Source organism: Belonocnema kinseyi, chromosome 5 (assembly GCF_010883055.1).
Source record: "Belonocnema kinseyi isolate 2016_QV_RU_SX_M_011 chromosome 5, B_treatae_v1, whole genome shotgun sequence".
In the NCBI taxonomy this organism is placed as follows: Eukaryota; Metazoa; Arthropoda; class Insecta; order Hymenoptera; family Cynipidae; genus Belonocnema; species Belonocnema kinseyi.
Genome location: NC_046661.1, coordinates 89,575,344 through 89,583,547, shown reverse-complemented (window position 1 = coordinate 89,583,547; position 8,204 = coordinate 89,575,344).

Genomic DNA, 8,204 nt, shown 5'->3' with positions numbered 1-8,204 from the left:
AGTTCTGAATTTTTCAAAAAAAAAATTCTAAAATCGGTGCATAATTGCGTTCTAAATGTCATTTTGAACCTCGTTTTCCGATTTCACCCCACTGTGGGCCGTTATGAGCGCAAACCCATGAGTTAGAATTCTGTTACATCCCTTCCACCGCGGAAGCTCGTTTGAACACCTGAAGATCGTCCCGGTTTTTTTTCCAATCCTAATATTGTTTTTGAGTCGATGTGTATGGTCAATCCCCAAGTCTCGTATGTTTTACTATTTGGATTGGTTTAGGTGACGTTAATGTTCAGTAGCTTTTTTATTTTTCTGTTGACGTATTCCCAGCCCCCTTGAAAATAAGTTTTCCCGTTGTCGTTTGGGGATGGGTAGTTTTCTCTGTACCTGTATGGTCTGTTATTGAAAAATGAGTTCTCCATGTTGTTCTGATTCCTGCAAAAAATATGTAAAAAAGGTTTGTTCTTTGGAATCGTGAGTTAGTCTGTTTTTCTTCAAATGTTGTTTATTTTAATTCTCAGATTATACATTCTTTGTGCGAGCTTGTGCCTTTTTCCTACTTTTGGGAATTTCCTAAATAATATAAATATTAATGAAAGTATTATTGTTATTAGTTTATAAAAGGTTATAACTAAGAGTTTTAAGCAAACAATGATCCACAGTAGTTAAGAGTCTAATTTATATTTGGTAGTAAACTTATTTTATGGTCTTATTGATATCCATTTTTGAGATCACTATTCTTTTTTAATTTTTTATTGGCGTTCAGTTTCTATTATTTTTCTTTTTACTTCTATGTCTTGACTTTTTTGTAATCCATTCGGCAGGTTTCTTTCTTCCTCAAGTATTTTCTTTTGTTGTTGTAATTTTTCCTTTTCTTGGCACTTGATATTCGTTGCTGAACGAATGAAGTCTTCTTTCAACCTCCTGTGGAATTAGCTTGCCTTTTGTGAAATTTCTAGGCTTGATTGGAATACTTTTTTCTGGAGTTCTGGATTGTCCTTTTTTCCGGTTTTGGTTTTGTTTCAATGGATTTCCCGTATCTTCTCTCATAGTTTTCCTATGTCGGATATTCTTCTGTAATTTTTTTTGTTCTGGTGTCCAGTTTGAATATCTGCCCCATGCTCCTTATTTGTTTGGGTCCTCCGTTGGCTGGTTGGTTGGTTTGATTCTGCGTTTCATTAGTTTGGACAGTGTTGTCCTTTTAAATCATTTGTCTCACATAGGGATGGGGGTGATATTTAATTTTTGCTCTACTTATTCCTGCTCTTCTAAGCTTCAGCCATTTTATTGCTGGGCATTTTTCTTCTCTGTGTTTTAGGATGCTTCTTTTGAAAACCTGATTTCCGCACATGAAGCATTTCAGAGGTTCCTTTGATGTAAAAGAAAATGTCTACTGTCTTTTGTTCTTATAATTTAGCAAATCAAATTATGAAGAGTCAATTCGGTCAATTTTTTAAAGTTTTGAGTCAATTCTATTCCTAATACTATTGATCCTTTTCCATTTTTGCCATTTGTCAATTCTGAGTTAAAGTATTTTAAACTAAATTTCCTAGGGTTTCGTGCATCTATTTTCTAATAGCTGCGCCGGTTATTTCTAATTTAAAATTGTTGATATTCTATTCCCCAATGCTTTTTCCTTTTAGCTTTTTTAACTCATAAATGGTTGGTGAAATTTTCTTTAATAATTTGTTGGATTGTTATGTTATATCGTTCTGTTAGTTTGGCTTAGGAACAATATTTGGGTGTTTTTGTGTGCCTAATACCGAATTTTTCTGTTAAGTATCTAAGTGTTTCATTTAAAAATTCCGTGCCATTATCAGCGAGAAGAATCCGCGGTATTCCCCAACGTGAAATGACATTTTGATGGAATTCTGACTCTATTGTGATCCCGTTAGCTTTTTTAATTGGGATTATTTCGAGCTATTTTTTAAAAAAAATATACAGAAACTAATTAATATTGGCCTTGTTTCTTTTTGGTAATCAGTAAGGGACCTATGCTATCTGCAGCAATCATGGTCCATGGTTCTTCGACGATTCTTGTTCCTATTAGCCCCATTTTCGGTTGGTTACTCGGTTTGGTTCTTCGACATGTATTGCATATTTTTACGTATTTGATTATCTCCGAATACATCCCTAGCCTAAAATAGTACTCGGAAATTCTCGCGTTCGTTTTTTCGGAACCTAAATGTCCTGCTTGTAAGTCATCGTGATTTTCTTTCAAAACCTGTGTTCGTAATTCTTTGGATACTGCGAGTTTCCATGGGCTAGAGTCTGGTCAAAGAGTAGATTTTAATAGGTCAGTTCTGTAAAAATAAAGTTGCGAATCTCTGATTCGCCATTTTTCATGTTCTTCTGACTTTTTTGTTTCTTGTCTGAATTTAGTAGAGTTCCATTCGTCTGTTTTGACGTTTATTTCTGCTTTCGGGTTTCCTACTCTTCAAGGTAACGCGAATGCTATATTTTGTATTGGGTCGCCTGATCTCGAGAGTGCATCAGGGACAAAATTTAAAGTCCCTTTTCGGTATGTGACTTCGTAGTCATATTCAAGAAGTTCCAGTGCTCATCTGGCTAATCAGCCAGTAGGGTTTTTAGGTTATGTAGCCACTTTAATGCCAAGTGGTCCGTGCTTACTTGAAAACTTTAAGCTTTTAGATATGGCCTGAATTTTTTGATGGCCCAAACGACCGCCAACTGTTTGATAAATTAATCCCTTAATTTTTGGGCAAACGTGATAATATCGCTGTTCAATTGGATCGTGGCCCTGTACATCTATTTCATGTTTTGTTAAATGGATTGTTGTATGTTCTTTTCCTAGATAAACTTTTATTTTGTCTTCTAGGAGTTTTTCTAATCATGATTGTTGGCTATTGTTGAGCGCAACAAGACCTTCGCAAAATTTATGTTGAACAATTATTCTTTCTTCGATTTTTCCTAAACTATGCGAAATGTTATATAATTTTAAAACTTCATTATTAAAAATAACCTATTGTTTCCTATTATCGATTTTAGATATCTTATTATCTTTTAGAGATTCGTTTTTACCTTATTCTGATTAGTAACCTTTTTATTTTTCCAAAGATCATGGTCGCTATTTTTATGCGTATTCTCGTATTTTTTATTGTGAAAAGATTTTGCTGAATTTTTTTCCTTGTCCTAACCTTAGGTTTATTTATTCTACCTGAGTCTTGTATGCTTGTCTCGTCGCTGGTGCCTTGGGTGGAGATGTTCTCCAGGGGTTGGAATCTGTTGTTAGTCGGGATGCTTATTAAGCTAGGAATATCTTTTGTGAAGCTTGTTACTGGATTTTAGGCGTTTTTTGGTTTTTGAGATTGGTTGAAATTGTTAGGTCCTAGGGGGATTTCACTATTTTTAACTTTTGGATTACTTTTGCTAAGTTCCCTTGTACTTTTTAGGTTAATACTACCTAAGAATATCGGTTTCCTATCCTTATTATTATTTGCTTTATTTTTAATCAATTCTTTATTCTTGGTTTTCTCGTTGCTAACGTGTTTATTTTCTTTTTCTAATATAGTGTCGGGTTTAGTTTCCGTTTTAATTTCAGTTATGGGGATAGGTAGTTCGTTTGGGTGCGCTTCCATGTGGTAGCGGATAGGGGACTCCTTGGTAGCCACCAGGTTTATGAGTCGTAATCGAGGTTGGGTCTAGTCTAAGATTGAAATTATATGCTCTTTTCCCCCTTCTAAAAAGAATCTTTTTTTTGTGCATTCATAAATTCGTTAAATACTACGCTTTCTAGGAGTTCGTCGGTTTTGAAAATAAGTCGTGTGTTATTGTCCAAAAAAGAATCACAATTGAAAGTCTCGTTATTATTTCGGGGACTGTTTTCCGACTTTTTTCTGTTGTCGAAGTAAGTGGTTTCGTTTCTGTCTTTTCTTGTAATGTTCTTTTTTAGTGACACGCCTAATACGGATAAGTCTTCATGATCCCAAAATAGTTTGTTATCACTTGGTTCGAATGTTTTGTTCTGTATTTGAGTAAAGTTTTTTAGTTGGGGGTCTGTTACTTGTAATTAGCATTGGTTCCGTGATTATTGTTTATGTTGGTTTGTTTTTATCTAGCCTATCTCTTATTGAGGTTCCTAAAATTTTCTTAACAAAACCTCTACCGCGACCCATTAATCTATTTACAATTTTGGATATGGTACTCGTATTTTAGGATGTGAGCGAGACCATATTTCTTATCGTTAATCTTGTCACTGTATTATTATTTTGGGTTAGGAATGCAACAGCATCTTCTGAATCTAAGCTATCCTTTTTTTTGTATCTTAGTAAGGTTCTCTATTATTTTTTTAATTTTACCCGATCTGAATTTCATTCATTTTGATTCGGGTTGAAATTTGTTATAATGGGGCACGCTGTATATGGGCATCCGATTTTCTTTTTCGATTCAAAATTCTAAGTTTGTTGAAAGAACTTTAATGAAGCTTTTAATTGATTATTCAATAGACCCTGGGTTTGAAAATATCTTTATTTTTGTCATATTTTAATTGTTTCTAATTTTTCCAAATTTTGGTTCCAAATACTAGGTCAAATATCCATAATATTATTTCGTTGCGAATTTTGTAGACTAACAAATATTTTTTGATTATTATTTCAACGATTTTGTTAAAAATTTCTCTTTTAGGTTCAAAAATTAATCTTTTTAATTATAAATTTCATCTTTCTTCGGCAAAAATGTAGTTGGTTGTTTAAAAACTAATATATGTAGTTAAAGGCTACACCAGTTTTTTTAAAAACGCGTTGTTGTTGTTGAAAATTAACTTTTCTGTTGAACATTCATATTTTCGGGCTTGAAAATTATATAATTTTGTAAAAAATTCAACAATTTAATTGAAATATTATTTTCGCTTAAAATATCAACTATTATATTGTTTGATGACAAATAATCTTTTTTGTTAAATTTTGTGTTATAAAAGATTTCAGTTGACTTTTCACGATCTGAATATGAAATTTTTTAAATAAATAAGTTTCTACGAAAATAATTGAATTATCAATCCAAAAAGACGTATTTTTATTAAAAACAAACGACTTCTCAACAAAATTTGTTTCATTATCTATCAAATAGTTGCATTTTTACATTAGAAATCAAAGTTCTCTTAAAAAAGATTAATTTTTTGTGAAAATAGAAATTTCCAAGAAATAGTTTAATTTCCATCAAAAAAAGGTCACTGTAACTGAAAAGGATAAGGTTTTAACCAAGTATTTATAGGGTAGATGTACCGCTTATGGCCACTTTAAGCAATTTCGTATCTTTTATCAAGAATTAAATTAACCTGAATAAAATAATCAAAATTTTTTTTAATTCAGGCACTTTTATAGTGAATTTACTAAATTTATGTTTTAATTCGCAAGCGATTTCTGACATTAAAAATTAGTTTCCTAAAATTCCTAAATAACAATTAATATCTGATAATAATTTTTTTTAAAGTCCAAGAATTTTTTGCACAGGGAAAAGTGAAGGATTTAAAAAACAAAAATTGTCTCAAGGTCAGGGAATTTCTACAACTTTAAACTATTAATAAGAATAAATTTAATAATTTTTAAATATAAATTTAAAATTGTTTTATTTGTTTTATAAAATATTCGAGGTTAAGAACGTTAAAAGTTTATTATTCTGGCCTTTGAATATTAATATGGTCAGGAAAAATGAAAAATTGTTCAATGAAAAATTAGACAAAAATAAAAATGAACTTTTCCGGTTAATAATGACTGGATATTTTATGCAAACGGAAAAATCTGGGACCTGGCGGTGAATTTATTTTTAACCATTTTTTAATAATCGGTTGAATTTTTAACTTTTTCGAGTATGATATAGTTTAGTGTGCATGGCGTAATTCGACAATCTTTAATTTACAAATGTTCCATTTTGGATTTTAATTTTTGGGTGTACATTTTTCATTTGAAGAATTTCGACATGCAGTTTTAAAATTTTTTTAAATTAAAAATTGGTAGCTTTTGAAATCGACAGTTTTTGATACAAAAAAACCGCTTATCAAACAAATATTAATTATGATGATTTTAAAAATAAAAGTATATATTCTTGATTAACAAGTGAATAATCATAAATGATTTTAAAATCTGATTCGAATTCAGTTTATATTTAAGAATTTCCAAATTTTGACTTTAAGAATTAAATCGTTTTAATTAGAAAATTGTTGTCAAACAAAAGCAAATACAGATTAAAACCTAATAAACTATTTTCAATTTTTAAAAAACTTTAGTATAATGTATACATAAAAAGGGCTTTCATTGAATTATAAATATTGTTTTAGTCTAGAATTTAAAAGTTTTGAATTTTAGAATGAAGAAAAATAACAATTGACTAATATTCAGAAATATATTATTTTTCATGTAAAATCAGTAATTATCAATCAAATATTCAAAACTAAAATTTTAACGTTACAATTGTAATTCTTATGTTTGAAAAGAAAATTATTTTAGAAGTAAAATTGTTGAATTTTAATGTATCAAAAATGTTGAAAGCCTGTAATTTCTAGAGAAAAATTCAAGAAAGTAGAAGAGATATTTAGATTTTCGCAAATTTTTATAAAAAAATTAAAAAGCTTTTTTAGAATTATCAAAGGCTTTATAGCAATAAAAAAATTTCTTAAGATTCCTGAGAAAATTGAAAATTACTTTTTCTTCAGAAAGATTACTTTTAAGTGAATGCTTAAAAGATGTAAAAACATTTATTAAATTTTCAGCAATGAATCTGAAAGATTTAAAATAGTATTTTTTTATTTTCCAGGATTGAGAACATTTTCTGTAAGAATTCGAGTAATTTTTTTAATTTGTTTAAAATTCGAAAAAAATTATTTTTTTAAAATTTAAAATATGAATAAATTTGAAAGAACATGTAGAAGTTTAAAGATTTTAAAATAATATTTTGAATCTTTTCAAGAATTTTTAAACTATTCAAAATGAAAATATTGTGAACTCTAGTTTAAAAAATATTCAGTTTATAAGTGAAGCGTAATCATCCACACAAAAGCGTTTGCGTGGGGAAGGGGTGCCCGGAGGTGCCAGGGCAGCGGGAGCTTCGTAACGCCTGAAGTTATCCAGGCGGCCCGAAGAAGCGACGGAAGAATTCGAGGGCCGGACGAAATGGGCCTTCAGGGAGTCTGGAAGGAGGACCACTGAGCGGACAATGGCCTTGGGAGTGCGGAAAGAGGAAGAGAAGGTCGGAGGTCTTCCACAAGAGGAAAACCGGATGCCTGAAGGGCGCCGGGAAGAGCGGCCAAGCGACGGCGGACTAGGGTGTCATTGTCGGGACAGGATGCTTTGGGTTTACCATACATACGTCTGAGGAGGAAGAAATAGATGGAAGGAAAACAGCACGGACGATCGGAGCCGCAAGAAAGGCGTACCGCTCCCCGAAGAAGTTAGCAGAGGGTACCGGGGCTGCTGAGAGCTTACCGGCCCTGTAGTGGATAGAAAAGAGTGGGCGGGGATGCAATGAGCGTACCGACCCAGGAGGAGTAGAAGTAGTAAAGTGGACGACGGGGGCTGCTAAGAGCATATCGACCTCTGAAAAAGTAGAGTGCGTGCGGGGCTGCAAGGAGCGTACTGACCTTGAAACAAGAAAAGAGTTGTGGCGGGGCTGTAGAGAGCGCACTGACCACGAGAGTGATAGAGAGAGAGCGAGAGAGGAAAGGATTCGAGGAGTCGAGTGAGCCGGTCGACGATTGGCGCGGTCCTCTCAGCCACTCGCATCGCTGATGGAGGGACGTAGCGGCTGCCCCGTCCATCCCTACTCTGCGCGGGATAGAGCGCGCAGCTTGATTTTAAACCAGCAACAATATGGCTCGTCGTGTGAAAATTCAAAGTCATTTCTAAGGCGGAAATACAAAATAAAACGAAAATGCTTAAAACTAGAGTTGATTCTACATGAACGATCGATCCGAAATACAAAAGTAAAATGTAAAATAGAGTACAAAAATACTAAGGCAAAAATATAAAAAAATACCAGTGAGGATTAACGTGTACGTAGAAAAATAAAATTCTTAAAATAAAACGCATACCGAAATGCTATTATAAAATAAAGTACGAGGGTAGTTCAATAAGTCCTTAGAATGACCAACAAATGGGGTGCGAATCGCTCCAAATCATCTGTTTTCAGTCAGCACCACTCCCGACTAGATATATGGTGCAGTCACAGTCCACATCTTCTGAGTTTACGCGTTTTTATAA